A 26,333-nucleotide genomic window follows, 5' to 3' on the forward strand; every position below is an offset into this window, starting at 1 on the left:
CCTCAGGGAAAAACAGGGAGCAAGTCAGCAAGCCCTTGGAGATCACTTCTGGTAACAGAAAGGCAGAGTCCTTCTTGCAGGGTCAGAAAGCAGCAGGACAACAAACAGCACAGCAGACTTTTCAGGAAAACTGTCCCATTGAGTTCTTTGGGCTGCCCAGCAGTTCTTCATAGCGGGTCTTAGTTTGTGGTCCAGTAGGGTCTGATTTGAGGGGTCAGAGCCACAGTACTTATACCCAAATGTGCATTTGAAGTAGGGGAGACCTCAAAGAGTGGTTCTGTAGTGCATTAGTTCCTCTTTAATCCCAGTCCTGTCTGCCAGGAGATCTGTGGGGGGTTATCGGTCCTTCAGGCAACTTCCCTTAGCAGTGTGAGAACCCCTCCACCCTTCCTGCCCAGGAAGGCCCATCAGTTTGGAGATGACTGCAGATGCAGCTGAGTGTCCTGTGTTTATGGATGTCTGGATGGACTGTACATTGGGAGCTGTCATCCAGCACAGACCAGACGTGGATTGGAGATGGGCTGTGAGAGCAGTAAGAGCACAGAAATGCCTAATTTCTAAAATTGGTATTTCTAAAATAGTCATGTTAAATACAAATTTACCAGTAAGCAGGATGTCTCACTACCATTCCAAATATACCAAACATGACAATGCTACTTTTTCAGGTCAGAAATTGCCACTTAAACTATACAAGGGAATTTCTAATGCTGGCCTGCGAGAGGAGCAGGCTTCACAATAGTGAAAAATAATTTGGGGTGTTTTTCACTACCAGGACATGTAAAACTTAGAAGTACATGTCCTGCATTTTGCTTACATAGCACCCTGCCCTATGGGCTACCTATGGCCTACCTTAGGGGAGAGAGATATGTAATAAAAGAAGAGTTTAAGACTTGCCAAGTAGTTTTAAATGCCAAATCGAAGAGACAGTGAAACTGCACACACAGGATCTGCAGTGGCACGCCTGAGACATGGTTAAGGGGCTACCTATGTAGATGGCACAATCAGTGCTGTAGATCCACTAGCAGCTTTTAATTTACAGGCCCTGAACACATATAGCGCACTTTGAGGGACTTGTAGGTAAATTAAATATACCATATGGGTAGAGGACAATGTTACCATGTTTAGAGCAGAGAGCACCAGCACTTTACCACTGGTCAGCAGTGGTAAAGTGAGCAGAGTCCTAAAACCAGCATAAACAAGATAAAAAAAATGGAGGGGGCATGCAAAAAGTTGGGGAATGACCACCCTAAGACTGTCAGGGCTACCAGGATTCAATTAAGAAATGCATAGAATGAGGTACGGATAGTACAGAACGGCAGCCTTGGATATGGGAAGGGAGGAAAGGAAGGGCCACATCGACACAAAGGGAATGATACATGGAAAAAGCAACAGATAGAGGGACACCCGTACAGGTGACCACCAATGAAGGACTGCATAGGCAGCTCCAGCCAAAAGCCTATCAAGAGTAATCTGTAGAAAGACACAATGTGCACAACTATTTTTCTTTAGGATCACAGTCATGAAATCCTGTCGGCAAAACATTCACATAAGCCTAGAAATTACAACAGCTACACTTTTTAATTGCAGGAGATCGAAAATCCTTAATTGTTTCAAGTAATTAATCCTCCAGTTTGAGTCCCTGACGAGTAACCCTCAGTCCTAACTTTTCTGCCTCTCTGACCTGAAATTAGCATTTCTACAATCGAAGAGTATTTCCTTGGTCTTGAAGAAGCCCTAAACTGTTCCTAAACTGTTCCTAAAATATCACTCTGGTCTTCCTGGGTGCTGACAAAACTCTTAGAAAGCTGTCACTCCCTCTTTGTGCTCACACAGGCTATCCTTAACAAGAAACAGCATGTACAATGCAGTCTTATCCACATCATTTGCATAAAGTCTTTACAACGCATGTGCCTTAGCCACGCATATACATTTACCACACATATACATTTACCACGCATCCCTTTACAATGCATAGGTAAGTAGTGATAATTATGTTAAGTGGTTTATAAAGTAGAATTAAAATAGTTAAACTTTTTTATAAGATAACATTTAAATAACATATTTGTATATAAGTAATATGTAAAAATGTTAATATAGAAATGTAAAAGTTACTTACCTTCGGTAACTAAATATCTGGTAGAGACATATTCTAGTTGCAGATTACTTACCTTAGAATTTTCCCCCAGGAGTCAGACTGGATCCGGAGATTTTTCTTCAAGCAATACCCTTGCGCGTCGGTAGGTGGCATAGGTCGACTCCGCAGGCGTCGCATGTGTCATGGTCGCCGTGATGACTTCGGGAGTAGTACAGAGACGCCGCCCTCGCGCAGTGACGTCAGTTTCTTTTAACGACTTTCCACGCCAGAGCACAGAACCGCTAAGAACATTGAGATTGGTGCGCCAGAGCTAAGGACCTGAAAGAGGGAATCCCTGTCCCTAGCAATCAGTTCGCAAGCGGGTAGGATGGGTGGGCGGTAAGGAATCTGCAACTAGAATATGTCTCTACCAGATATGTCGTTGCCGAAGTTAAGTAACTTGTACATCTGACAGAGACTTCTAGTTGCAGATTCCTTAACTTAGAATAGATACCCAAGCAATGCCATCCTCAGTGGTGGGCTGCGAACCAAGATCATACTAGAAAGTCCTTCAGGACCGAACGACCAAAGTAGATGTCTTGACCGACCTGACTATCCAGGCAGTAATGCATAGCAAACGTGTGCAGGGATGCCCACATAGCTGCCTGACGGATTTCCAGGACAGGAACTCCGCGTGCTAACACAGTGGATGCAGCAGTTGCTCTGGTAGAATGAGCCTGCAAGCCTTCAGGAGGTTGCTTTTTAGCCAAAGCGTAGCACATTTTGATGCAAAGAAGCACCCATCGAGAGATGGTATGCTTTTGCACCGCCTTCCCTTTCTTCGCACCCATATAGCCAACAAAGACTTGATCGTCCATCCGGAAATCTTTAGTACGATTGAGGTAGAACGCCAACACTCTTTTTGGGTCCAGATGGTGGAGTCTCTCCTCAGGGGAAGGATGTGGGGGTGCGTAGAAGGTAGGCAAAGTGATGGACTGGCCTACATGAAAGGTAGGAAGGAAGCTCTAGTGCGTAACACCACTTTGTCAGGGTGTACAGACAAGTATGGAGGCTATGAAGAAAGGGCCTGAAGCTCACTCACCCGGCGAGCAGAGGTGATAGCGATGAGAAAGACAGTTTTGAATGTGAGGAGCCGCAAGGGACAATTATGCATTGGCTCAAAGGGGGTACAATTCAAGTAAGTAAGTACAAGATTAAGATCCCACTGAGGCATGATGAAGGGAGTGGGAGGAAATAAGTGGGTGAGCCCTTTTAAGAACCTACTCACAATAGGATATTTAAAGAGTGAGGGCTGATCAGGAAGCCTAAGAAAAGCGGAAATGGCAGACAAATACCCTTTAAGGGTGCCCAAGGCCGAGCCCTGCTGGCCAAAAGCAAGAATCAACAGAAGAATCTCTGAAAGAAGGACAGAAAGGGGGTCAACAGATTTGTTGCTACACCATGCCACAAATTTATTCCAACGACAGACGTATACAGTTTTAGTCAATGGACGCCTGGCTGCCAAGATAACATTACAGGCTTCGGGGGGAAAGGCAAATCTTTTGCTGCTCAATCTCCACGCATGAAGGCGGAGGTTGGACAGGTTTGGGTGGAGAACCATCCCCTGCTGCTGCGACAGAAGATCCGCCCGAAGAGGCAGTCTGAGTGGAGGATCAATGGACATGCTCAATAGCCCTGGATACCACACTCTTCGAGCCCAGTCCGGAGCCACCAAGATAACTTGGGCCCGGTCGTACTTGATTTTCTTGAGAACTCTGGGCAGAAGAGGGATAGGCGGGAAGGCGTAAAGGAGGCCGGAGCTCCACTTGAGACGAAAAGCATCTCTGAGCGAGTGCCGCCTTGGAAACTCCAACGCGCAAAATAACTGACATTGAGCGTTCTCTGCGGAGGTGAACAGATCTAACCAAGTTTAAGGAAATGCCTCCTTTGGCATATTTACCCCATAACTTTTTTGCCTTTGCTGACCAGGCCCCAGCACCAGTGTTCTTTCCCTAAACTGTACCTTTGCTTCCATAATTGGCACAGCCCTGGCACTCAGATAAGTCCCTTGTAACTGGTACCCCTGGTACCAAGGGCCCAGATGCCAGGGAAGGTCTCTAAGGGCTGCGGCATGTCTTATGCCTCCCTGGGGACCCCTCACTCAGCACATGCACACTGCCTCACAGCTTGTGTGTGCTGGTGAGGAGAAAAAGACTAAGGGGGTCATTCTGACCCTGGCGGTCTTGGACCGCCAGGGTCACGAATGACGGAAGCACCGCCAACAGGCTGGCGGTGCTTCAAATGGCATTCTGACCGCAGCGGTAAAGCCGCGGTCGTCCTGCTGGGGCCGGCGGTATTCCGCCGTTTTTGCCCCGGCTGGGAGAATCCGCCAGGGCAGCGCTGCAAGCAGCGTTGCCCTGGGGATTCTGACCCCGTACCGCCAGCCTGTTTCTGGCGGTTTTCACCGCCAGGAAGAGGCTGGCGGTAAGGGGTGTCCTGGGGCCCGGTGGCATGGGCAGTGCAGGGGCCCCCTAACAGGGCCCCGGCCCGCTTTTCACTGTCTGCCTAGCAGACAGTGAAAAGAGCGACGGGTGCAACTGCACCCGTCGCGCCGCCGCAACACCGCCGGCTCCATTCGGAGTCGGCTCCTGTGTTGCGGCCTCATTCCCGCCGGCCCAGCGGGAATGTTGGAATGGGGACCGCGAAAATTTGGCCGCATGGGGGCCAAATGGCGGTTTCCGCCTGGCGGGCGGCGGTAGCCGCCCGCCAGAGTTGGAATCACCCCCTAAGTTAATCAATCAATCAATCAATCACAATATTTATAGAGAGCACTACGTACCCGTTAGGGTTTCACGGCGCTGAGGGGGGAGGGGGGATGCTGCTACTGGTCGAAGAGCCAGGTGTTGAGGAGTCTCCTGAAGGTGAGAAGGTCCTGGGTCTGCCGCAGGGGGGGTCGGGAGGGTGTTCCAGGTCTTGGCGGCGAGGTAGGAGAAGGATCTGCCGCCAGAGGTCTTGCGTTGGAAGCGGGGAACGATGGCGAGGGCGAGGTTGGCGGAGCGGAGTTGGCGGGAGAGGACGTAGAAGTTGAGTCTGTTGTTCAGGTAGGCTGGTCCGGCATTGTAGAGTGCCTTGTGAGCGTGGGTGAGGAGCTTGAAGGTGATCCTCTTGTCCACGGGGAGCCAGTGGAGGTCTTTCAGGTGGTGGGAGGTGTGGCATCGGCGGGGTACGTCGAGGACCAGCCGGGCAGAGGCGTTTTGGATGCGTTGGAGGCATCGGATGTCTTTTGCTGGGATGCCTGTGTAGAGTGCGTTGCCGTAGTCTAGTCTACTGCTGATGAGGGCCTGGGTCACAGTTTTTCTGGTTTCCGTCGGGATCCATTTGTAGATTCTACGGAGCATGCAGAGGGTGTTGTAGCAGGAGGAGGAAACTGCGTTGACCTGCTTGGACATGGTGAGGGCGGAGTCGTCCCAGGCCGAGGTGGTGCGTCCGAGGATGAGGACCTCCATCTTGTCGGAGTTCAACTTCAGGTGGCTATTTCTCATCCACTCGGCGATGGACTTCATTCCCTCGTGGAGGTTGGCTTTGGCGGTGTGTTGGTCTTTGGTGAGGGAGAGGATGAGCTGGGTGTCGTCGGCATAGGAGAGAATGTTGAGGTTGTGCTGACGGGCCAGTTGTGCGAGGGGGGCCATGTAGACATTGAACAGCGTTGGGCTTAGAGAGGAGCCTTGGGGTACACCGCAGATGATGTTGGTGGCTTCGGAGCGGAAGGGTGGGAGTCGGACTCTCTGGGTTCTGCCGGAGAGAAAAGAGGAGATCCAGTTGAGGGCTTTTTCTTGTATTCCGGCTTCGTGGAGGCGTGTTAGTAGGGTGCGGTGGCAAACCGTTTCGAAGGCTGCGGAAAGGTCCAGGAGGATGAGGGCTGATATTTCGCTGTTGTCCATTAGCTGTCTGTTGTCATCTGTGGCGGCGAGGAGAGCGGTCTCGGTGCTGTGGTTGCGTCTGAAACCGGACTGGGAGGGGTCCAGGATGGAGTTGTCCTCGAGGTGGTGGGTGAGCTGAGCGTTGACGATCTTCTTGATGACCTTCGCCGGGAAGGGGAGGAGGGAGATCGGGCGGAAGTTTTTGAGGTCGTTGGGGTCTGCCTTGGGTTTCTTGAGGAGGGTGTGGATTTTGGCGTGCTTCCAGCTGTCCGGGAAAGTCGCGGTTTCGAAGGATAAGTTGATGACCTTTCGAAGTTGGGGGGCGATGGTAGAGTCGGCTTTGTTGTAGACGTGGTGGGGGCATGGGTCTGAAGGGGATCCTGAGTGGATGGAGTTCATGATCTTGCAAGTTTCAGCGTCGTCTACGTGGGTCCAGGCGGTAAGGCGGTTGGCGCAGGTGGAGTTGTCGGGGGTGGGGTCTGAAGGCAGCGTGGTGTTGAGGCTGTCGTGGATGTCGGCGATCTTCTGATAGAAGAAGGTGGACAGGGCGTTGCAGAGTTCTTGGAATGGTGGGATGTCGTTGATGTTGGCGCTGGGGTTGTAGAGCTCTTTAACGATGCAGAAGAGTTCTTTGCTGTTGTATGCGTTGTTGTTCAGGCGTTCTGTGAAGTGGGAACGTTTGGCGAGTCGCATTAGCTGGTGGTGCTTGCGGGTGGCCTCCTTGTCTGGTGTGTGTTCGAGGAGCCATTTCTTCTTTAGTTTCCGGCAGGTGCGTTTGGAGGTGAGGAGTTCGTCAGTGAACCAGGCGACTTTTTTCTTTTCTTGGTTGTCAGTGGACCTATTGAGTGGTGCGAGGGTGTTGGCGCAGTCGTTGATCCACTGTCGTAGGTTGAGAGCGGCGGTGTCTGGGTTGGTGGAGTCGGTGGGCGGGTTCTGGGCGAGGGTGCTGGTCAGTTGGTCTTTGGTGACTTTGCTCCAGCGGCGGTGTGGTGGTAGTTGGGTGCGGTGGTGTTCGATGTGCTTCTTGAATGTGAAGTGGATGCAGTGTTGGTCGGTCCAGTGGAGTTCGGTGGTGTGGCTAAAGGTGACGTGGTTGCTTGCAGAGAAGATCCGATCAAGTGTGTGGCCGGCGATGTGGGTGGGTGTGTTGACTAGTTGTCTGAGGCCGAGGTTGGAGAGGTTGTCGATCAGGGATGTGGTGTTGGCGTCGTTGTTGTTCTCCAAGTGGAAATTGAGGTCTCCAAGGAGCATGTAGTCCATTGAGGTGAGCGCGTGGGTGCTTGTAAGGTCGGCGATGGAGTCGCTGAAGGGTGCTCGTGGTCCTGGGGGTCGGTAGATGAGTGTTCCCCTGAGGGTGGTGTTGGGGTCAGTGTGGATCCGGAAGTGTAGGTGTTCGGCGGTCTTGAGAGTGTCGTCCGTGTGGGTGTGGATTTTGAGGGTGGATTTGTGGGCGATGCCTATTCCTCCTCCAATTCCGTTGGGGCGATCTCTTCTGGTGATCTTGTAGCCGTCCAGGATGGCTATGGCGATGTCAGGTGCTGAGGAGTCGTTCCACCAGGTTTCGGTCAGGAAGGCTACGTCTGGGGCGGTGGTGTCGAGCAGGTCCCAGAGCTCGATGGCGTGCTTGCGTGCGGAGCGTGTGTTGAGGAGCATGCAGTGGAGGTGGTTTGTTGCGGTTGTGGCAGGTTTCCTTGTTCTGTCGCAGGTGAAGTTGCAGGCGAGGCAGGAGAAGGGTCCCTTGGTGTTCTTTGGAGATGACTGGAAACATGTTGTGGAGTGGGCGGGGTTGAGGGCGCTGAGTTGGTTGGCCGAGTAGCGACGTCTAGCGGTGCGGGGGTGGCGCTGGGCGCGGTCCAGGCGCAGATGGGCGCAGACAGGCTTGCCCGTGGCGCGCCTCTGGCGCGCCAGCGTCACGCCCGCTGCGCAGACGCGAGGCGCCAGCCATTAAGAAGGGAGGGGGAGGGAGGAGCAGCTGGGAGGCGGGAGGGAGCGGCGAATGGGGGCGCAAGGGGGGTGGGCCGCAGGGAGGCAGCGGCAGGGGAAAGTGGCAAGGGGGAGCGCACAAGGGGCAAAAAAGCGGTTACAACAGAAGAGGAACAAATGGAAGCAAAATGGAGAAAAAGGCACAAAAAAGCAAGGCACAGAATACAGTCACAAATACAGTGAAAACGGCACAATGCACAAGAGAACAGCGACTCAAATGGGGCAAAAAGGCAGAATAAAGCAAGGCGCAGAATACAGTCACAAATACAGTGAGAACGGCAAATGGGGCAAAAAGGCAGAATAAAGCAAGGCGCAGAATACAGTCACGAATACAGTGAAAAACGGCACAATGCACATGAGTACAGCAAAGCTTACCAGAAGCCCACTAGATGGGCCTCAAACACGCTAGCAGCAGCGTGGGTGGGGGTCGGGACATGGGCACAGCAAGGTGGTGCTGCGGACGTGGGGGAGCGAGCTCTTGACCGAAATCAGGTCAGAGGTCGCTTCACCCTCGACTCGCAGCGCCAGCCATTAAGAAGGGAGGGGGGAAGGAGGAGGGAGGAGCAGCTGGGAGGCGGGAGGGAGCGGCGAATGGGGGCGCGAGGGGGGTGGGGCCGCAGGGAGGCATCGGCAGGGGAAAGCGGCAAGGGGGAGCGCACAAGGGGCGAAAAAGCGTTTACAACAGTAGAAGAGGCACAAAAGGAAGCAAAATGGAGCAAAAGGCACAAAAAAGCAAGGCACAGAATAGTCACAAATACAGTGAAAACGGCACAATGCACAAGAGTACAGCGACGCAAATGGGGCAAAAAGGCAGAATAAAGCAAGGCGCATAATACAGTCACAAATACAGTGAGAACGGCAAATGGGGCAAAAAGGCAGAATAGAGCAAGGCGCAGAATACAGTCACAAATACAGTGAAAAACGGCACAATGCACACGAGTACAGCGAAGCTAGTACAGCTAAGCTTACCAGAAGCCCACTAGACGGGCCTCGAACACGCTAGCAGCAGCGTGGGCGGGGGTCGGGACACGGGCACAGCAAGGTGGTGCTGCGGACGTGGGGGAGCGAGCTCTTGACCGAAATCAGGTCGACATGGCACTCCCCTCAGAGTGTCATGCCAACCTCACACTGCCTGTGGCATAGGTAGGTAACCCCTCTAGCAGGCTTTACAGCCCTAAGGCAGGGTGCAGTATACCACAGGTGAGGGCATATGTGCATGAGCACTATGCCCCTACATTGTATAAGCAAAACCTTAGACATTGTAAGTGCAGGGTAGCCATAAGAGTATATGGTCTGGGAGTTTGTCATACACAAACTCTGCAGTTCCATAATGGCTACACTGAAATCTGGGAAGATTGGTATCAAACTTCTCAGCAAAATAAATGCACACTGATGCCAGTGTGCAATTTATTGTAACATGCACCCAGAGGGCATCTTAGAGATGTCCCCTGAATACCAATCCGACTTCTAGTGTAGGCTGACCAGTTTCAGCCAGCCTGCCACACACCAGACATGTTGCTGGCCACATGGGGAGAGTGCCTTTGTCACTCTGTAGCAAGGAACAAAGCCTGTACGGGGTGGAGGTGCTTCACACCTCCCCCTGCAGGAACTGTAACACCTGTGGTGAGCCTCAAAGGCTCACCCCTTTTGTTACAGCGCCCCAGGGCATCCCAGCTAGTGGAGATGCCCTCCCCTTCAGCCACTGCCCCCACTTTTGGCGACAAGGCTGGAGGAGATAATGAGAAAAACAAGGAGGAGTCACCCACCAGTCAGGACAGCCCCTAAGGTATCCTGAGCTGAGGTGACCCCTGCCTTTAGAAATCCTCCATCTTAGTTTTGGAGGATTCCCCCAATAGGATTAGGGATGTGCCCCCCTCCCCTCAGGGAGGAGGCACAAAGAGGGTGTAGCCACCCTCAAGGACAGTAGCCATTGGCTACTGCCCTCCAAGACCTAAACACCCCCCTAAATATGGTATTTAGGGGCACCCCAGAACCTAGGAAACTAGATTCCTGCAACCTGAAGAAACAAGAAGGACTGCTGACCTACAAACCTGCAGAGAAGACGGACGACGACAACTGCTTTGGCCCCAGCCATACCGGCCTGTCTCCAACTTCATAAACCTGCAACCAGCAACGCATCCGACAGGGACCAGCGACCTCTGAAGCCTCAAAGAACTGTCCTGGACTAAAGGACCAAGAAACTCCCGTGAGCAGCGGCTCTGCTCAAAACCAGCAACTTCTTTGCTACAAAGAAGCAACTTTCCAAGACTTCACGTTTCCCCCCGGAAGCGTGAGACTTCACACTCTGCACCCGATGCCCCTGGCTCGAGATCCAGAGAACAAACACCACAGGGAGGACTCTACGGTGACTGCGAGCCCGTGAGTAGCCAGAGACGACCCCCCTGAACCCCTACAGCGACGCCTGCAGAGAGAATCCAGACGCTCCCCCTGACCGCGACTGCCTGTAACAAGGAACCCGACACCTGGAACCAGCACTGCACCCACAGCCCCCAGGACCTGAAGGAACAGAACCTCGGCGCAGGAGTGACCCCCAGGCGACCCTCTGCCTAGCCCAGGTGGTGGCTGTCCCGAGAAGCCCCCCCTGTGCCTGCCTGCAGCGCTAGAGTGACCCCCGGATCCCTCCATTGATTCCTACCTGAAACCCGATGCCTGCTTTGCACACTACACCCGGCCGCCCCTGTGCCGCTGAGGGTGTGTTTTGTGTGCCTACTTGGGTCCCCCCGTGCTCTACAAACCCCCCTGGTCTGCCCCCGAGGACACGGGTACTTACCTGCTGCCAGACTGAAACCGGAGCACCCCTGTTCTCCATAGGTGCTTATGTGTTTTGGGCACCTCTTTGACCTCTGGACCTGACCGGATCTGAGCTGGTGGTGTGGTAACTCTGGTGTTGCCTTGAACCCCCAAAGGTGGGCTGCCTATGCCCAGGAACTGAGACTTGTAAGTGTTTTACTTACCTCACAATCTAACCACTACTTACCTCTCCCAGGAACTGTTGATTTTTGCAGTGTCCACTTTGAAAATAGCTTATTGCCATTTTAACAAAGACTGCATATGATATTGCTTTTATTCAATGTTCCTAACTTACCTGTGTGAAATACCTTGCATTTTATGTGTTTACTTCAAATCTTGAACCTGAGGTTCTTAAAATAAACTAAGAAAATATATTTTTCTATATAAAAACCTATTGGCCTGGAGTAAGTCTTTGAGTGTGTGTTCCTCGTTTATTGCCTGTGTGTGTACAACAAATGCTTAACACTACCCTCTGATAAGCCTACTGCTCGACCACACTACCGCAAAAATAGAGCATTAGAATTATCTAATTTTGCCACTATCTTACCTCTAAGGAGAACCCTTGAACCACCTCCGGACCTACCCCACCTTGTTTGTTGGAGTACCACATGGAGGTAGTGTTGTCCGTGAGCACATGCACCACTTTCCCTTTGAGAGAGGGAAGGAATGCTTTCAACGCAAGCCTGATCGCCCAGAGCTCCAGCATATTTATGTGGATATTTATGTGGAGTCCCGAGGCCTCTGATCTCCGCCTCTCCCATGTGGCCACCCCACCCCAGAAGTGACGCATCTGTCACTACAGAGAGATCTGGTTGGGGAAGAAAGAGGGATCTGCCATTGACCCGATCGGGATTCGAAAGCCACCACTGCAGGTCTTTCGCAGTCCCCTCCGAGATCTGGAAAATGTCGGAGAGATTTCCCTGATGCAGGTCCTACTGCAGAGCCCGCATATGCCACCTGGCATGTGTTAATAGCAGGATGCAGGAGGCCATGAGGCCCAGCAGCCTCAGAGTCAGTCTCACCGAAACCCAAGACCAAGGCTGAAAGATCGGAATCATAGCCTGAATGTCTTGGACTAACTTTTCGGGAGGATAAGCCCGAAACTGCACTGTGTCCAGAACAGCTCTGATGAAAGGGAGCATCTGAAAGGGAGTCAGGTGTGACTTCGGCACGTTTATAGTGAACCCTTGCTGGTACAGGAGGTTCGCCGTAGTCTGAAGGTGGGAGACAACTGTCAGGGGCGAAGGTGCCTTCAACAGCCAGTCGTCTAAGTAGGGGAAGAGTGAGATCCCTAACCTGCGCAGATGAGCTGCAACCACCGCCATCACTTTCGTTAACACCCGAGGGGCACTGGTAAGGCCAAAAGGGAGCACGGTAAACTGAAAGTGCTCGTGACCTACCACGAATCATAGGTAATGTCTGTGGGCAGCCGGATGGGGATGTGGAAATAAGCGTCCTGCAAGTCCAACGCTACTATCCAGTCTCCTGGGTCCAAGGCAGACAGAACCTGAGCCAAGGCAGCATTTTGAATTTCTCCTTCTTGAGGAAGTAGTTCAGGTCCCGAAGATCTAGGATAGGACATAAGCCCTTGTCCTTCTTTGGTATCAGAAAGTAGCAGGAATAACAACCACAAACTACTTCTGGCACAGGGACCCTTTTTTATAGCTCCCTTGGCCAAGAGAGCTGTAACTCCCTTGCGGAGAAGCACCAAATGATCCTCCGGAAGATGATGGAAGGATGGTGGCATGTGTGGTGGTGCATATTCGAAAGGGAGGGAGTAGCCCTTCCGAATGAACTGCAAAACCCACCCGTCCGTGGTGGTATGTTCCCAGTGGGGCAGGTGATGGTGGATCCTGCCACCAACGGTGGGCGGGAGTGAGGAGATGAACTAGGAGGGTTTGGAGGCTGCAGCAGGGGCAGAGGCGGACTGGTTCCCTGTCCCACAGCCACGTGGGATTCCGCGTCCACGGCCATGCATAGGCTGTCCAGTGTGCATGGCACGGTGGCTGGGTTGAGGATGCGACAAGCGCCCCTTCCGTGTCCACGAACGGGACAAAAAGTGGACTGTGGTGGGCGTGTGGCAGAGGAAAGACCAAGGGACCGAGACGTAGCAGGAACGTTGGGTCGTTCGGCGTGGGCCGATAGTCCTGTTCACAGGAGCCCCTGTGTTGGGTTTGAACCACGTACCCAAAAGGACATCAGTGAGGGCCTCATTGAATGGGAGAAGGGGTTCCGAAGTAGAAGCCCCAGGCTGAAGCACCTCCGTCAGGAGATTAGACCTGACTTCCACAGTAGGTAGCTCAAGGCCAAGGACCTCAGCCGCCCAACTAACCACCATAATATAAGTAGCTCCCTCCGCTGTAGCCACGGTAGGAGGAGACGGCATGCCAGCGTCAGGAGAAATATCCAGACCACTGGCTTCGCCTAAGTCCTGTGCCCAGTCCAGAGTAGGGTCATTCTGGTATTCTTAAAGGTCCAGGGACCACTCCAATTCCTCCCCGTATTCGTAACCATAGGAAAATGGGTCTGAATCCGACCTCGGGCAAATAGGGCCCAGCGAAGCCGATGGCGGCGGCGGCAGATGCCGCTCTGACTCCGAGTTGTTGGGGATAAGAATTGGGTCGACGTCGATAGTGGGCACTACCGACGTCGGGAGCGTTGATAATCGACCCGGCGCCGGGGAAGGTCTCGATGGTGCGACCGGCGTCGTTGCGGATCCGCGCACGGATCCGGAGGCGACCTCGGTGGTTGGGGCCGAAGCCGTCGGCGCGGAACCCGAAGGCCCCTCAGCCGAACCCCTTGGGCCCGAAGGCGCCTTATCGGGGTCGGCCTGCCCAAAGATGAGGCGCATGGCCTCTTAAAATTCTTTAAGTTGGGCGGGGGTCGCGCCAGCTCCGGGAAACTGGGGGAAGCGTGGAGTCGACCCAGACGTAGGCCACGAGGATGGCGGTCTAGTGCGTGGACGCTCGTCCCGCGGCGCGTCAGCCGAGCGACACGGTGAAGTTGGAGAGCGATGGGACTTCTTCAATTTCTTCTTCTTACCTTGACTCGAGGACTTCAAAGTCCGTGACCGATCTCGAGACCTTCCTCAAGAGTGAGACTGGGACCTACGCAGAGTCAAGTGCCGGGCCGCCATTAGCTTTAGGGACCGCTCCCTCAAAGCTTTCGGGTGCATGGGCCGACACTCGGAGCACTTCTTCGGGTCGTGGTCGCGCTCGAGGCACCACAGACAAGCGCGATGAGGATCTGTCACTGTAAACTGTAAAGTTCTGAAGCGAATGTGTTACCCTTCCTGTAGTAAACCAGCAGATTTGTGTTGTTGTTAGAGGTGCTCGCAGTAATTTTGCATTCGTTTTTCGTAAATCCAGTGAGGGGCGGACGAGCCGCAAGACTTTGTCAGCTTCAGTGTGTGAGTGTGATGTCAGTGGTGCCGCGCTGAGATAGGTCAGTCGTCGAGAGGGGTCGCGCACGGATTAGCTGCCGTCCGTGAGAGGCAATAGCTCGAGAAAGGTGGGTGAAGAGTGCCCTGGGAATTAAAGTCACTTTCTGATTAAATACAAATAAGAGAAAACCGCAGAGATGAATTTTGTCAAGGCATTTAAGAGTGCTCTGAAAGGAGATGTATACATTATGGCGAGTGAAGGGGAGCCTAATCCGCCTGAGGGTACTCCAGCTTACATAGTTATGGAGGAAAAAGGTGTCGCGCCTTGCTCATGGATGAAATAGTGGCGCAAATTAACAGAGAAAGAGGGAAGTTTAGCGTTCCCAGAACATGGGACATTCAACCCGAAGGTGCTAGAGAATTTAAGGTGGATGTTAAGTATACAAAAACCACCTCCGAGGCCAGCTCAGTATGAGGCTTTAGCGATTTGTGATTTAATGGCCCTTAAACATAGACAAGAAAGATTCCAAAGAATACTAAAAAGGGCAGAAAAGTCTTATGCAGAAGCTAGGTGGGATAATGAGAACAAAATGTGGAGACAGGGAATAGTTAACGGATTGAAATTGTTCCCAGCAATTACACAGGGAGAAGAGACGCAGGGAAAGAAAGCCGCTTGTAAAACAGACAAAGATTCTAGCAAGCCTACGGAAACTAAGAGACCTTGGGAAGAGGAAGACGATTCAGAAGATGAAGAATTCATGGATCGGATATTACATGATCGCCCACCACCTTATGCGGCAAGCAATAATGTCCTGAGCACTAGTACAGGTCCTGGGAACCAGACGCAGGAGAAGGGAGTTATTGATACGGTACAGACTAGTAATACGGGTTCGATAAAGAATGGTGTCAGTGTAGCCACTGCGCCAGACATGCAGATACAGTTGCAACCTCCACCGCAGATACAGAGAATCTATCCAGCCGTCCCGGTACTCAAGACTACTACAAATCTGATAGTGCCGCCAGACCCGATATATACAAAATCAAGGTTAGTGCAGATTGAGTTAACTCCGCAATTGCTTCCCCAGCCGCAGCCACAACTGATACAAGGATATAACCCAGTAGCAGGTCCTCCATTAATACCTGCCCCGGCTTCACTAGAACAGACCTTTAGAGTCGCTGCTCCACGAAGTTTAGGACCAGGTCAGAAACCTGCTGCAATATCGTTACCAATTACTGTTGGTCCACCGGTGCCGTTGTATGCACAAGGTAAATCTGGCGTTTGTGATCAGGGAGTAATGACCCAAGATGCAATAAGAGGAGGGTCCATAGAAACTCCCCAGTTAATGGCCCGAGGAGAACAAGCAGTTGAGAAACCAAGGTCTTTGATAGACCTTAGCCCAGTTGAAACGCCAGTGGAGGCAATGCGACAGGCAGGGCTAGGCCTGCTAACCCCACAGACAATAAGTACGAATGCTTCACAATCGCCAATGACGCATGCAGGGAACATTTCACTGCAAGGTTTTACAGTGCAACAGTTGAACGAGTGGTTAGAAAAGACCCATGCTTCACAGAAGACCACAGTGACTGCAGTAGAACCGGAAAGGATAGAGAAAGATGAGTACCTGAACTTTGTAAGATTGGGGGTGGAAGCTGCTGAACTAGTGGACGGAACAATGGGGGTAAACAGATTAGAGTCATACACAGAAGAAGAACTGAGATATCTGTGCCCTAAGATTACTAAAGAAATAGGCAAGGTACATCAGAGATTAGCGAACCTAGCAGACAAGTACAACATTGATATTGAGAACACTAAACATTTGAAAAGAAGTTACAGGTTAGACTTTGACGCAAAAGACTTTGAGCACAAGAGGTCTGCCGGAATGAAAGCGCATTTAAAAGAAATACTGCAAAGTGCGCAAATTTGGGGTGCGTTAGAAAAATGGGAAGGCAGATGGGCAGAGAAAAGAGATAAGGAGACAGTCCGGGGTCAAGTCAGGCTAAAGCTTCACCCGATACGGAATCGGTAAAAATACTACCTATGAGAGAAACAGCTGGTGGAGCTTTAATTCATGTGCCGTGGTCCAGAGGAGACATCCTATCTTTTACAAATGATTATCCCAGATTAAGGGAGAAACCGATCGAGTGGTATCAACAAACAGATACGTTTGTGAAGCTTGCAAAGTGTCTCTGGGAAGACTTGAATACTTTGTTTGAGATCATTGTTCCTCCTGATTTGTGGCTCGAGTGCAAGAGAGAGGTAGACTGGCCGACGAAGGAGCCGGCAAGGGATAAGGTGACCGGAGCTCCCTCTGAGGAGGTGATGAAGTACTATCATAAAGTGATTGAATTTTTGAAGCAGAAAGTGTCGCCAAAGGTGACTGATTGGCAGAAAATCGACCGGACCTCACAGGAGGTTAAGGAATCAATTCATGCTTACTATGAAAGGTTGTTAAAGGCATTCAAACATTACAGTGGTACTGAGACCATTGAGCCGAAAGACATGAACCATCTTGTGTTCAGATTTGTTGAAGGGCTGAGACCAGAGGTTAGCCAGATGATTAAGAATCATTTGATTTGTTGGCAAGCGAAGCCGATTGATGAGGTGTTGCAGTATGCGAAATACTGTAGTGACGAAATTGAGCTGAAGCAGAAAAAGTTAAAGGAGAAAGTGATGGTGATGCAGATAAGGGCTGCACAGGCGGGATACAGGGAAATGGAGTTCAACAGATGATACAGCAACAACCGCAAGTAAATGGTTTGTTTCAGGCGCAACCGAGAGGTCGAGGTTTTGTGAATCGCGGTCCAGACTTGAATACTGTTGTGGTTCAAAATGACGTGCAGGGAATGAAAAAGATGTCACCATGTCACGAGTGCGGGGGTGTGGGGCATTGGAAGCGGGAATGCCCAAATGTGGTGCAGGATGGTGTCGTTCAACAAAGCACTAATGTCGGTACATTGCAAAATATAAAATGTCCAAAACTGAGAAATAAAAAACCCGAACTTCCAAAATAATATAGTACGGATGCAGGGGTTACAGCCTGTGTAGCAAATGCAAATGCCGCGTGTTCAGCCAGCACAAATGCAGCAAGTACAACAGCAGGTTACCATGGTACCTAGACAGCAAATGCAATTACCAATGGCTCCGATGGGACAGCAACAGGTGATGCTTCCTCAGCAGGTCACAGGTCAAGTGATGAGTCAAAATAATACAGTACAACAATTCCCATTGCGTGGTGAGGATGGAATGAATGAGGAGTGGTTGGATGACAGCTCAGATAGCGAAGAGTGCAGGCTTGCAGCGTCCCTAGAGGTAGATCAGAGGGGACCCTATGTAGAAGGAAAGGTAATGGGTCACAAGGTGTCAATCTTGGTTGATACCGGAGCTACACGCTCTACAGTCAGAAGTGCAGAGGTACCGAAATGACCACTTTCGGGGCACACCATAAGGGTGGTCGGAGTAGCAAACCAGTACCTGACAAATCCGATTACAGATCCCGTGCAAGTTGAGATCAGCAACTTCCAGGGACTGCATAAGTTTGTAGTCTGCGATTTGAGTACGGTATCCCTACTGGGAAGAGACTTACTGTGCAAGACAAAATGTTTGATTACCTGTTCCAATGACGGAATCGAAGTGCAGATAAACAGTGATGATGAAGGGGATGATGGTCAGTTCTCAGAGTTAGAGACAGGAACTACAAGTGAAGATTACCCTTTGATTACATTGTTCCCGAAGCTTACAGTGATCGACCTACCTGCCGAGTTACAGGGAACGGTGACAGAGAAAGTGTGGGATTTGACAGGAAAGGAAGTGGGACTTATAAAAGGAGTAGAACAAGTTAAAGTACAAGTGAAACCTAATGCAGTGTTTCCCCAGGTGCCTCAATATCATATGGCACAAGATGTTCTTATTCAAGTGTCGCAAATAATTGCAGACTTTGTGAAACAGGGAGTCCTGAAGGAAGTGTTGAGCAGTCCATGTAATTCACCAATAATGGGTCTGAAAAAGCCCTGTGGGAAGGTTCGAATTGTGCAGGATTTGAGGAAAATAAACAAGATTGTGGTAAAATGTTGCCCCATAGTGCCCAATCCAGCAGTGATTATGTTTCAGGTCCAGTGTGATGCTGAATGGTTTACCGTTGTAGACCTATCACAAGACTTCTTTTCGATACCTCTTCATGAGGATAGCCAGTTTTTGTTCAGTTTCAAATTCCTGGATAAGGTGTACAGTTGGTGCAGAATTCCGCAAGGGTTTTCTGAGTCACCGTCCATCTTCAATCAGATATTGAAAAAGGACTTAGAATCCTTAGTACTGCCTTTTAACTCAACTCTAGTGAAGTACATTGACGATTTGTTGATTGCATCCAAGACAAGGGATAACTGTAAGTACAACACAATTGCCTTACTGAATCATTTGGGAAAAAATGGACATAAAGTGTAACCCAAGAAGTTGCAGTACTGCCAGAAAGAAGTGAAATACTTAGGACACTTAATTGAAAGAGGGTCCAGGAGAATATCAAAAGAAAGAATAACAGCCATTTTGCAGATGAACCCCCCAACAACAAAGAGAGATGTCAGGATGTTTTTAGGAATGGTGGGCTACTGCCGCCAGTGGATACCCAACTTCTCAATTATCTCAAAGCCTTTGAGAAAACTGACAGGTAAAGAGATCAAGGATGAGTCGTATACCATAGCTTTGTCCAAGGAAGAGCTTGAGTCATTCATGGAATTGAGAGAGTGCATGTGCAGGGCACCAGCTTTGGGTATGCCTGATTACACAAAGCCTTTTCTACTGTTTTGTCATGAACGTGATGCTTGTTCTTTGTCTGTCTTGACACAGGTCCATGGAGGTGCAAATCGCCCTGTAGCATATTTTTCAGCTACCTTGGACCCCATCGCAGAAGCCTTACCGGGTTGTTTGCGTGCAGTTGCAGCAGTTGGTCAGAGCCTTAAGCAGTGTGAAGGCATAGTAATGGGATACCCCCTAACAGTAATGGTTCCGCATTCAGTTCAAATTTTGTTGACTCGAACCAAAACTCAGCACATGACAAACGCTCGTCTTACCAAATATGAGACAATTATACTGGGGTCACCTAATGTCTCACTGAAACGATGTACTGTGTTGAACCCGGCAACTCTACTTCCTGCTGAGAATACTGAAGTTAATAATGAGGAGGAAGTTGAGCACAACTGTCTTGAGGTAACAGAACTATGTACCAAGCCACGACCTGATATTCAAGTTACACAGTTAAAAGAAAATGACTGTATTATGTTTGTTGATGAGTCCTGTTTGAGAGATTCAGTCGGAACACTGAGAGCTGGTTACGCTGTATGTACCATAGCTGGTATCATCGAAGCTTCCTGGCTCGAGAGAGTGTATTCCGCACAAGTGGCAGAGCTAATTGCCCTTACTAAGGCATGCCACGCAGCTGAAAATCTGAGAGTCACTATCTATACTGACAGCAGGTACGGATTTGGAATAGTACATGATTTTGGGCAATTGTGGTCGCAGAGAGGTTTCATGACCTCTTCTGGTTCTCCTGTGAAAAATGGTGAACAAATTAAGGATTTGTTACATGCGATTCAGTTACCTCTTGAGATTGCCGAGGTGAAATGCAATGCTCACGTTAAGTCACAAGACTTTGTGTCCATGGGAAACGGCTATGCAGATCAAGTTGCAAGGTTTTGCGCATTGAACTGTATATTGTTCAAGGACCAGTGGGAATTGTTACCGCAAATTGAAAATAACACATGCTTGAACCTTGCATTAAGGGTGGTTGATACCCTAGATGAGCTAAAAACACTATAAGGTTGTGCTAGCAAAGAGGAAAAACGTTCCTGGCAAAGAATGCAATGTGTACAAAGGGCTGACGACTTGTGGGTCTCAGAGGAGGGGAAATTAGTTTTGCCAAACAGTCTTCTGTCACAATTCGCTAGGCTCTACCATGGACAGGCTCACCTCGGGAGAGATGCGATGATCAGGTCATTCAAAATCGATTGGTTTAATCCAAAGTTCAGACATGCCGCAGAGGTTACCTGTCACAGGTGCATCATCTGTCAATAGATGAATGCCGGAAAAGGGACTGTGGTAACTTTGAGCCACATAGGGAGAGCTGGCGGTCCATTTAGCAAGTTGCAAATGGATTTTATTGAAATGCCTATTTGCGGAGGATTGAAGTACGTGTTGGTGATTGTGTGTGTTTTCAGTCACTGGAATGAAGCTTACCCCACACGTAGAAATGACAGTCTCACAGTTTCAAAGCTGCTACTTAGGGAATTAATACCCAGGTTCTGGTTTCCGGTCTCTATACAATCAGATAGGGGCAAACACTTCGACAATGAGGTGATTAAACTCTTGTGTGCCGCATTAGACATCAAACAGAAGCTGCACTGTAGTTACCGTCCTGAAGCATCAGGATTAGTAGAGCAAATGAATGGTACCTTGAAATCAAGAATGGCAAAGATGTGCGCAGCTACCAATATGAAATGGCCAGACGCATTGCCCTTAGTGCTGATGTCAATGAGGAACACCCCTGATAAGAAGACAGGACTATCACCACACGAGATCTTGATGGGTAGAGCTATGAGGTTACCCGCAGTACCTGCAAATGCTCTAGTGAATATCACGGATGATATGGTGTTGGACTACTGCAAAGGCTTGGCTGATGTGATTCGCTCTTTCTCTCACCAGGTAGAAGCTAACACATTGCCACCGATCGGTGATCCAGGTCACACCCTACAAGCAGGTGACTGGGTGGTTGTCAAGAAGCACGTGAGAAAGTCGTGTTTGGAGCCACGCTGGAAGGGGCCATATCAAGTAATCTTGACAACAACCACTGCTGTGAAATGTGCAGGCGTTCCAAACTGGATACATGCCAGTCACACAAAGAAGGTAACATGTCCAACTGATGAGGAACTTGAAGTTTTAGGCACAACAATTCCAGAGAGGGAAGTCTCTGGGCCAGGAAACAGCCAAGAGGGAACTGAGACTGCAGGAGAGCCCACTGAGAACAGCCTAGTCCCTAAAACAGTGAATGAGCTCGAGAGAGGTGACAATGTGCCTATCTCAGTAGAGGCAGCTGGAGAACTAAATCAAGGAGAGGTTCTCCCAGAAATAGACGGATACGGGTTAGAACTTGAACCCATTACAGATCAAGAAGAAGAGGAAGAAGAAGGCGAAATAGTAGAAAGAGATCAAAGTACACTGGCATCCCCATAGCCTGTTGCAGGTCCATCAAGAGAAAACACCATACTACAAGAGGAGGGTGCTGTTCAGCGTCCTAAAAGGTCAAGCAGGAAAAAGGCGCATAAGGGAGATAATTGGCCAGAGAAACAGGCTGCAAAAGCAAGGAGCGTACCAGGTGAAACAATAACAGAATAGACTGATACATCCCGAGTAGAGGAGCTGAGTGAAGGAGAATTACAAGGTGAACGCAGATTGAAAAGAAAGAGAACCGCAAACAGAAGGTATGCAGGTCCTGAGTGGGCATATGCAACAACATCTGAATGGCAACAAGAATTCTTAGCGTTCTGTTTTGATCGAGAAGTACCAGGCCAATACTACGGTACCTGAAGTGACTTAAAGAAAAGACTTTGCTAAAAATCGAAACCTGAAAAACAAAAGAAAGAGACTTATAAATTGCCGGATGAGACACTGATAACCTGATTTGACTCTGAGAAACCTGATTATGACAAGCTGCTAACCTGATTTGACAAAGGGGTCCTGGAGTGAATGAAAACGCTGTAAATACGCGCAGAGAGAGAAAGAAGAAAAAGTTTTATATCGTCCTCAAGTTGATTGTTGTTCTGCTGTTTGATTCTATACAGACATAGCTTATAATAGAGGTAGTAACAAGAAGGGTAAGGTGTGTGGTTGGTTGAGTCTTATAATAGGTATTGTGTGTGCAATAATAATTGTGGGAGTGATTGTAGGAATGCCGTGGTTGGATAAGAAAGTGACTAACAATGCTTCAAAACCTGAGACTACAACATTAACACCGTGGGAGAAGTTTGAACAGGATGCAAGACACTTGCATGAGGGAACTAATTCAAAGGGGGAACTTTCTACTAATGTCTTCTATCGCTTGCTGAATGAGCATGTTGAGACTAAGGATGCGAAAAATTGTTATGGGTGTACAAAGATTCCTTCGTCAGTGCAAGAAGGGGTCACCTACCATAGCTTACCGCTAACTTACAGGATAAGTTGTAGCTTGCTATTAACAAGATTCTATAATCAATAGCATGTGCAATACTTTTATTCAAATCTGGATGTTGTGTTTTCTTTTGTGCCTGTGATTGAGTTTCTGAACAAACTAGCTAAAGAGCATAGTATAAAAATAGTTAGAGGCTTCTTTGAACCAACGCTTACATTTGGGACAGCTTATGCACACCGCAACAATCTGACCTGTTTATTGACACCTGTAGAAAAAAGCTTCTTAGATCACACTGATGATGGACGGAAAGCATTAAAGGAAAGATTAAAAAAGGGGCTAGAAAAACTTACATATGCAAATGATTATGCTTACACCGCAATTAAAACGCAAAATTACATGTAGGGAGGCTTTGTATATATAGGCCAAAATCTGAGCAAGACACTTTATTTGTGGAAACGAGTGAATGCAGGCATGTGTTTTTGTTCCAGAGTAAATGGACATTTATGTTAAATGGACAGGATCCAGCGATCCCTGGGATCTATTACATCTGAGGACTTAATGCTTATTACCGTCTCCCTAAGGGATGGTATGGGACATGTTATTTGGGAATAGTTTTCCCAAAGATTTACCAGATTGATGACTTAAAGCAAATACCTAAAACGTCTGAATTACAACATGCTAGAAAAAAACGAGAGACAGCGGCTGCTGTCATTGGAGATATTTTTGGAGCCATAATTCCTTCGGTAGGGGTTATTTTAAACTCCATGAAGATTCAAAGGTTGTCTACTATAGTGGATAACATGCTGACAAATTTTACAGGGGCTATACTCCTGATGGATACTGAACTTGCTGCGGAAAGAGCTATGATTCTTCAAAATCGGCTTGCTTTAGACATTCTTTTAGCAAAGAGTGGAGGGGTCTGCAAGATGCTCAACGAGCGTCATTGTTGCTCATTTATACCTGACAATAGTAAAAAGATTAGAGGTATGCTTACTAACCTAACCAAAGATAGCACAGATTTGAAGGATTTGAAGGAACCTGGAGTGTGGGAGAAATTTGGAAAAGGAATTGCCAGAGTGGGAAGCTGGTTTAGCAACATTTGGAATGGTGTACTTGCAAAAATATTAGGGGGTCTATTAATTGTTCTGGCCTATCTATTAGGATTATGGGGAGCATGCAAAATTAATGATAAAATTAAAAGAAATTGGACAAAAAGAACCAGGAGGAATGAAGAAAGTGAAAGGGAGAAAATGTTCAACGAAATTTGGGAAAGTTCACAGAAGGGACAAGATGTTGAAATGCGCATTATGCGTAAAGTGAAAAAATAAGTGAAAGGTCAAAGGGAAAGGTTTATGTGATGACGAACGTCATCAGAGGAGGGACTGAGAGAGCGTAGCTTATATAATCTATATTAACATGAAATGTTTATGAACTAATGTGTGATGATGCTGCATAGAAACTATAATAATAGCGACTTTGCTTAAACGTGCACTTGAATAGTGACCACAGTGAGTGGCCACCAATGTATAGCGAACTAATAATGATGATCAAAATGTTTATGTTACGTTCAAATAAGCTTATACTAACATTTGCGTTATTGAAACTGTGCTGAAAATCCTCATAGGCCTTAAGTTAGCATGAGCCGGAGTTTAGCTGCCTGGCTCTCGTATTAAATGCATTTTTCAATTTTTCAGTGTGCTGACTCACAATGGGCCATGACCCTGCAATGTTCTTTTTCTTCAAACTTGGAAGATGAATGTAACCATGATAAATCCGTTCTCAGGCGCATTTTCTATACCATGGAATAAATGTTATAAATGAAGTGAAACAGTGTAGATTAATGTAATGTACAAGGTCATTCAACCGGTGAATACAATGGAACTGCTGACCAAAAGATGTGCAAAGAATTATCAAGAAATGAAGTCACACCGGACGTGTCACCTCTGAAGACGTCAATTACGAGGACCAATCAAAGACTTGTAAACCAATATGGGGTGAAGATTAGGATTACCTAATGTCTAATTTGATAGGTTGAAGATAGTGGGGTATAGAAGATGTCCAATAGAATTTTGGGGGAATGTGCTACGAAAAAAAGGGATAAAAACCCATGTCACAGAGAGGTCTTTTAGGTGGGTTAGGGAATGCTATTGATTTTATCCAGAAACTCTGTCACTCTGTTTGGTGACTTGAGATTATTGAAAAACCATCCTTGCCCTTAGTTTGTCCATTTACACTTTTCCTCCTTATCAGGGAAGTGCCCTTTTTGCCCTTTAGCTGAGTCCTGACTAATGGCGATCTGACTGATGTCCTGAAGACGAAGACTGAACCTGTGCCCTGACCTAATCCTTGGAGGGTAATTATGACAATGCATTTGTAATTTGTCTGTTTGCTTTTACTTTCTAGGTACCAACTGCTTGCTTTTGACAGAGACCATAGCTAGATGTTTTCCAAATTAGTGTTCAAAATTGTTTTGCATGAAGCCCAACATGCTAGTGCTAATTAGTGGTTAGGACAGGTGTTCACCAAAACTGACGCAAATAGACAAACGACTGACATTATGCTATGTTGAATTGACACAATATTGACTCTCTGCTAAACTTGATCTATGTTCACGCCGTGTTATATTCTAATGTTTGTGATTCTAGCCTTAATGAAATCTTATCAAAGTTGCCATATTGTGACTATGCTGTTATGTTTCTTGGTTTTGAGGTTAACGCTTCTAATCTTAGATTGTAACTAATAGGGAATAAAATTAATAAAATTCTATTAAACTGGTGTGGTTATTCATGGCTGAAAGGTCATGGTAGCGTCTTCAATTGATTAATGACTTTGACTAAGGTGAAATGTATTGTTGTGATAAATATTGATGACGTTATTGATGTATTGATTGATATATTGATTAGCTATCTCGTCCTACGGTGTCTCTCAACTGGGTCAAAAGATGCATTGGCCTAAAACGAGTCCTGATGTGAAATAAATTATCATAAAGGGACGCGTTAACATCTGTGTTGTCAAGAGAACCTGGTTCCATGTACGTGTAGAACTAGAATTTGCGTCATTTAATGGTTCTTTGAGGTTTTCAGGAAGCTTAAGTCATCAATGGCACACCACTCTGATGATGTGCCAGGTGGTGCTTGGCATTACAAAGCATTCCTGAAATCATAAAGTGATGGAAGGAATGCTTGAAATAATCTCAAGCACATGCTTAGGCCGCATTCCAGTCCATCAATTTCACTCACTGTGCTACGCTAGAAAGAAATGCAAATTAGCCTGCATCCTTGAGAACCAACCCACTCTACAGAGTCCCGTCTAGACTGGAACATAAACAACTTCTAACCAGTTTTGGCCAATAAGCCTCATCCATGAGGTATAGCTTGAGTACTGTGGCACAGCGACCATGGGACCCACATTTGGGCATACCTATCACATTTAGGTTATCTACTGCAACAAATAACAAATAACAGAAATTGAGTGAGTGCTTGAATTTATCTTAGCCAATCATGATTGCTGAGCTGCATTTCATTTAATCATTTTTCATCCACTGTGCGACCTGTGGCAGCTAAATTTATATTATCCTTGGTATTTCTCCAAAAGGAGCAGCCCAGCCTCTGAACTGCCAGACTTCATTGTGTCCCCATTGAGCCAGGACCTGGCCCGTCAGTTCGGGCTGGACTGTTATACTGGAGCAGGACCATGTCTGAATTACATAAGGCTGGCCCTCTCTGAAGTGCTACAGAGAGTGGCAGATACATCCGTAAATGTTCCAGTCAGCACCCTTGTGTGGTGCTAGGCATCTTGTATTAGTAGTCTGCTTCTCCTAAAGGTCTATAATAGTGTGATCAACATTGCAATCTGGGTGTCAAGACCTAACCAGCAGGGTCAGACTGGGACTGTATATTCGCCCGGGCAGCAAAATAAAAGTGGTCCCATTAGTGAATTTGATCGCAAAAAAAGTGGCCCATTTGCAATGTTTGCAAATTGGGGCAGTTATGAACTTGTAATGACACACAGTA

Source organism: Pleurodeles waltl, chromosome 4_1, assembly GCF_031143425.1.
Source record: "Pleurodeles waltl isolate 20211129_DDA chromosome 4_1, aPleWal1.hap1.20221129, whole genome shotgun sequence".
Classification (NCBI taxonomy): Eukaryota; Metazoa; Chordata; class Amphibia; order Caudata; family Salamandridae; genus Pleurodeles; species Pleurodeles waltl.